Source organism: Cyrtonyx montezumae, unplaced genomic scaffold (assembly GCF_038088225.1).
Source record: "Cyrtonyx montezumae isolate F1298 unplaced genomic scaffold, pur_monq_1.0 scaffold_0, whole genome shotgun sequence".
Classification (NCBI taxonomy): Eukaryota; Metazoa; Chordata; class Aves; order Galliformes; family Odontophoridae; genus Cyrtonyx; species Cyrtonyx montezumae.
Window position 1 is genome coordinate 7,862,742 of NW_027071824.1, and position 6,980 is coordinate 7,869,721.

Consider the following 6,980-nt stretch of genomic DNA (forward strand, 5'->3'; position numbering starts at 1 on the left):
CCTAACACCGGCAGCGGGCGCCAGGGGAGCGCCTCCTCCGGCCGGAGGGGGATCGGCGCCGGGAGGGGCACCCGGGAAGCCGCCGTCACGCTGCTGTGGGGTCTGAGCAAAAAAGTCCCATGAAAATGGTGGAAAACCGTCATAATCGAGTAGTATAACGTGTTAAGATTCTCTCACTGATAACGAAAATCAAGTTCCTGTTGTACGGTCTGAATATGGCGTCAACAGCCATGCTGCAATTGGAACAAAACATTAAAAAAAAAAAACAACACTGCATTTATTCGAAATGATTGCTGTTTTAGAAATATTAAGGCTAAATCTATTATTAAAATTATTCAAAAACACAGCCCAAGAAAAAACAGTAATGCAGTCTGTACTCATCTCCCCTGTGAAGACAGTCTGACAGGGCTTGATCATCTTGATGATGGGAGGTCTCAGATGTGGCCTTCCAATACTTAAAGGGAGCTTAAGGAGAGAAGTCAACTTTCTACATGGAACACAGATAAATAGTTTCAAACTAAAAGAGAGGAAATTTAGATTGGATGCCAGGGGGTAATTTATCACTGAGAGGATGGTGAGGCCTTGGCATAGGCTGCTCAGAGAGGTTGTGGATGTCCTGTCCCTGGAAGAACTCAAAGCCAGGTTGGATGGGGCCCTGAGCTGGTGGGTTGGAGGTTTGAACTGGATGATCTCTGAAGTGCCTTCCAACCCAAGCCAGTCTATGATTCCATAATTCTGCAATTCTTTGATTCTAATAAAAATACCACAGTCCTGTGCACAAGTATTTTGCCTACAATTATCAGTTGTACAACACCCAGATATAACACCCAGAAAACATTCCTGTCAAAATTGTAAGCAAAGCACTGAAGTGAAAGAAAATATTTCTGGTGCCACTTGTAGTTCATGAGTAGCTTAGAGTGATGTAAGCCTCCAAAGGATGTAATCTCTGCTATTAGTATCTGTGTATTTAGTCTTGTGTTAAATTATTTGTACAGTAAATCTTTGGCAGGCTCCTTTTTGACTAAACACACATGTTGGTCCCTGAGGTTCAACGATTCCATCAGAAAGTAAAGCAGTGAAATGTAAAGAAAAGAGGAATGCTGAAGAAGCAAATTTGTAATAAGAAATTTTCTTGCAGAATTGCTCTGACAGTGTTCCTAAGCAGGTGTAGCTACGTCTGCCCTACCACCTCTCACATTTTTGGCATGAGCTCAGCTACTCATAGGGTCACCCAGAGAATCAGGATTTGGAAATGCTGCGGTGTAAGGGATGAAATGCAACATAGCAAAACAATTAGACCCATTGCAAAATTGATGCACTCTGATGGGTGAGCATTATGTGAATTAGTTAAAACAACACTATTTTACAAGGAAAGGATGAGCAATGAAAATGAGTTCAATAGCTGAGAGGTAGTCTATCATCCTCTACCACTGGGCTAAATGTTAATCATGACCCACTGCAGATTTATGTATGTCAGGCATGGAATAGTGTATGCAGTTGGAGTAATAATAGCAGCACCTAATTGACTAACCAAGCACCACATCATGTGTGTGAGGGCTGCTATTTACACTAGTGTCCCAGCTCAATATATCTCATGGTTGTCTAGCTCAAAGGTCTGGACTCTTAATTATAGGCATTTCTACAACTAAGTGTATTTAAAAATAATAATCGATAATGTATTCACTTCATGAATGAATAAGCATTAACTGGGAAACTGCCCTTGTGTTCAATCCAGTTTGATTAATGGATGGCTCAATTATAGATAGACAAGTAGTGTCACAGCATATGAAGCCATCTAATCTGACTTCTTGTACTGCACATGCTACCGCATCCCTTAAATTAATTCCTGCTCAAAGTAGAACAAAACTTGTAGGAAACACCCAGTCTTGATTTTAAAGTGTCCTTAATGTGTGGGTTTTTTTGTTTTGTTTTGGGTTTTTTTTTCTGAAATGCTATTAAGCACTTTTGCCTTATTCCTCCCATAAAGGTGCCCAGTTTCCTTTTCAGCTTGTTACAATCTTGTTGTAACATTGAAAACTACTTTGAAAAGTTCTCAGTTTTTTCTCTCTACTTTTATATTTGTACCCACTGGTAAAATGAAAGGATCCAGTATTTGCTTCTGAAATCTGTTATCACAGCATTACGTTCTCCCGTGATGAAATCCTGGTCACACTGAAGTCAAATTCCCATCTCCTTTAATGAAATGGTTTAACTTCTGTTTCGAGTAACATCATGTCCAAACAAAAGAGGTCTAAAAATTGATATATATGTTATCAGATTAATTCTACACCATAACTCATGCTCGATCATAGGCTTCTCAAAAATCATGTAGGTTCACTGTTTAGAAGCTTGTGAGGAGATTTTGTTTTGGGGGAACCAGCTGGGATGATGGCAAATGTTATCATCCTCCTGTTCCACATTATCACCCTTGTTGAGCAGCTGAAAATTTGATTATGCCTCAGGTAATGAGGAAAAATTTGTATTTTAGTCACTTTCTTTTTTAATAAACAGTCATTTAGTTTTAAAAACAAAAATAATAATTTACTAAATAGGCTTTATTCCATTCTGAAAAGCACAGCTTTCTAAGAGGTAATGCAGGAATTAATCCACAAGAGGGAAATTCACCAGCAGCCCATAGCCCCATCCAAACCCTCCAGGAGAAATTCAACCAGCTGCCGGCACAGCTTTTAACTCACTTTGGAGGTTTTCAAGAAATAAAACTGATTTGATAAGTTATTAATGAAAACAGTTTGGTAACTACTTTGGTAGGGTATTTATCCTGTCCTCCTTTAATTTTCTATATTTATACAAAAACTTTAAATAAAACATAGTCTGTTGGCTCTACATATTTAATTTGTGTGTGTTCATCAGAGAATCTGAATACTGATTTTTATGAATCCATTTGGGTGCCTAAATACTGTGTGCATCATAAAGTACGGACTTGTTAATCAGTTTAGGAAGGTTCTCGACGCTTTCTTCATATTAACTGTGCATGCAGTGGTGAAATAAAGAGCCAATAGTGCAAGATTTAATCAGCCAAAAGACAACTGGAGTGCTTTTGGATCCCACTGCCACTACGAGACACAGGGAGAATCCTGCACCCTCGTGGGACTGGGTGATGAAATGACGTATTAGTGAATGATACCTCAAATCTGCAGAGACTTAAACTCCTTATCCCCTCCACCTTTTTTTAGCTTTCATTTTGTGTGCTTTAAATATGAAAGATGACAGCTCATAAAAGGATACGAAGTAGGGTACGGGTTGAAGAAAGTCAAGAACAAAGTGTCACGTCTGGTCTTTGAATTTCTTAAAATTAAGGAATCTTTAGAAGCAGAGCTGTTCACCTTCACTCACAACCTTGGAACTGCTCTATGGAAAACTGTGTGCATTTGACAGGCAATGATCTTTCCCTGTTAGTCACTTTTAGTTAGATTTAATACTTAAACTTCCAGAAATTGTACTGCTAACCCGCAGATGGCATTCTCCAGGACGTGCTGCCCACCCTGTGCTGAAAGCTGTCTTTTTGTGTTATGTGTCACTGCAGACTTTAGCCAGAAAGGTTTTGAACTTGGGAGCAGAGCAGGGAGTCAGTGCTGCAGTAACAGGGCCCCCAGCAAACCACGGGGTGAGTGTGGAACAAACATTGAAGTCAGCTGCGGGGCAGATGCAAGGAATAGCAGAGGCCATCAGCCCACAGGGAGAGAAAGGACAATGGAAAACGCACACTCTTCTATATTTAATGCAATTGTTTCTAGAGAGATCTGGTTTACTAACCTTGTCTTTATGTTCTTCCCTGAAACTCACTGGTACTCTCAGCTTGCTGGTGCAGGTTCTGACAGCAACAGAGCTGGGGCAGCTGAAACCTCTCCCATGTTGCAGGCTGAGCAGTAAAATCAGCCTCAGCCACTTTTAGTAGGCTTTGTAGCTCACTCCAAACTCTGTCCTGCTGCAGCTAGCCAGCTACTCCTGGACTCTCAGCAATTTAGGGGTGGTTTGGGGTCAGGGAACTACACCTTTTCAGTAGGTGAGTACAGGTCTGTATTATTCTTTGCAAAGCAGAGATTAAATGTGAAGGTAAAACCTCAGCAGGAGCTAGGAAGTGCTGCCTTTCAATAGAGGAAAAGTGCAGTTAATCACTTTTATGAAATAACCTACAAGGTGGGAGGTCAGGAGTGAGAGTGAGCTCATGTTTGGTGGGACTGCCAGCATGGCATGTTACTGATGTGGCTTCCAGCCCTGGAGGGGGCTGAGCATGACACTGGAAATCTGTCCCACTGTTGTATCCCACATCTGTGCCATGGATGGTTGACACATTGGCAGAATTGACATTGCCCAGTATTGGCATGCAGACAAAATGTCCTAGACATGCCCTGGCTCTGCTAATAAGAAGGAAAGAAGATTTTTGGGTTTTTTTTTTCCAAGAATAAAGGGCTGGTGGAAGTGGATGAGCGGGGCAAACCCACAGGGGTGTCCATCTCTTCTCTTTAGAGACAAAATGTTGGCAAAAGAGACAGCGATCTAGAAGTGTATCTTCACTTCTTTTCATGAACGGAAAAAAACTCTTCTCAGATCTCCTACAACTTCATAAATGTTAACATCCCTATTGCAAGTCAGTACTTTACAGAGGAGACCTAGAAGAAGTAAACATTCAAATTTCTGCCTGGTATAGGGAAGTGATTTGCCTGGGTTAAATGTATTTTAATTCACTCATTTTAAGTTTACAAGCATTTTCAGTATGTCATTAGAGAAAGCCTGTACACAAATTTCCAAAGACAGAAAGTGACAGCAGCACAAATGTGTTCTCAGGAACATATCATGATGACAGAACTGGATGACTGTGGGGAACAGGCAAGGGCAGTTGTTAGGTGTGAATGTGACACTCAGCACTCAGATGCTTGCAGTTCACAATTTGCTTTTATCAGAATCAGCAACCTCACAACTGCCATTGTGCGTTAACTCCAGCCTGCCCCTGGCAGACCTGCATTAACCTTTGCTTATGGAGCCACGGCAGGACTCGAGCAAATAAAAAAATATATCATGTCAGATTCTCCACTGGTGTAAATCAGCATCTGGCTGCTGGCTTTGAAGGAATGACACCTGCTCTCTCAAGCTGAGGATCTTACCCCAAGCATCATTAAGTTGTCACATTCTTCCCCTGCATCTCCTTTTGTCGTCTAGCTGCAACTTTCCCATGTTGAAGACTGAAATAGGGTCTTTGATCCTCTGATAACTCCTTGAGACTCCCCCTGTCCCCAAGATAATTGGCCAAGACATTTCCTGAGTTATCCAGGGTCATCGTATCTGCCCTTTCACTTGGAGAGAGATTACAGGCAAGGGAAAAGTCCTGGAGCCTTCACAGATGCAGATGCCCTACACTAGAGCTGCCATGTGCAGCAGGTCAGGCTCCCCTCCTGACATGAGGGATACTCCATCACTTAACCTATCCTGTGACCAATGTGCAAACAGAAACCCTTTGAGATGCCCTGAGCCCTCAGACAGAACAAGGCTGCGTGCTGCTTTTGTCCCAACTTACTGGGAGTGCTGGAAAAGGAGAGGGGGCAAGCTGCTTTTCTGCTTAGCAAGGTATTTACACAGTATAATCAAGTCATCTCTCAATATTCACGAAAGCTCTCATGGCGAGGTATTTTCTTCAGTTCTACGTTTGTAACTGTTTGCCAAATCTCTGATTTTTTTTCCCAACTTCACTGAAACGTTATCACTGAAGAGTGCAGTGCTTCAGTAGCCTCACCAATGCAATGTAAGTGTATTTCGTCACTTCCATATACACATTGCTTTTCAGCTTAAATGCGCGAAGACTGCATTCACAGTGCAATCAGCAGGGATTTACATTTACCTCGACAACAGAAAGTTCAAGGTGCCAGACCTAAGACTGACTCCTCTTTTGATTTCTTAAAAATGTTTTTATTCAGCAGTGGCTTCCCACGGATAAGTCATTTCTGAGGTTTGCTGCATAACAAGAACACAGCTTCACTAGTAGATATTTCACCAGAACTGCACAAAATATAATAAAAAAAATCGGAATGTTTTTCAAAATTCAATCAAATGCTTTACAAATGTCTCTGTATGTTGCACTGAAGCAATTACCTTTTCAGCTAAATTTGTAATCTAATCAGGTTTGTCTGACAAGACTATTTTCCATAAAGCCATGCTGACTGGCATTAATTACTTCCTGTCCTTTCATTCTTTATCAGTTAAATCCCATATTCTATTATTCCCTCCTCACTTCCCCTCTGGTTTGATGTTAGGTTAGCTGGCGTTTATTTACCAAGGTCATCATGTTTGTCCTTGCTGAATACTGGCAAAACATCAGTCTTCTTCCACTCTTCTGGAATTTCCATACTATTTCAAGACCCATTAAAAATTAACACATGGAAGCAAGAATCTCCTTCACCAACTATTTGAGACTCCTCAGGTGCAAGTTATCTGGGCCTGATGAATTACAGGTTTTTATCACAAGTAGATGTTTAACATCCTATTTGGTTACTAATGGACTGAAAAAGGCTTCAGCTGCTCGATATGATACTGCTGTCATCCTACTTTCTCCAAACAGAGGATGGACGTGTTTATTGAATATGGCTTTATTCATTATTAATGATTTTACCTCCTTCATCTAGTAACTGGCTGACTTCATTGCTGGTACTTCTTCTGTGTATGATGCATTTCAAATAGTCTTTGTGTGTCTGTCCTTTTTCTGTCCTGTTGAGTATGCAGATATCTTAAGATTCACTTTTCTATTTGGCATAATTCTCCTTTTTCTTCCCTTTGCTCTAAGCTGCTATCCTCAACTCTGCCTCCTACAAAATGAAGTAATTGCTTGGAGGAGTGAGAAGGGGAAGGAAAGAGTTCATCCATCTGCTATCTTATTGTTCTAACACTGTTATATCTTCTTGGATTGGAGTTGGACATGATGATCTCAGTGGTCTTTTCCAACGTTAATGATTCTATGATTCTGTAGCTCT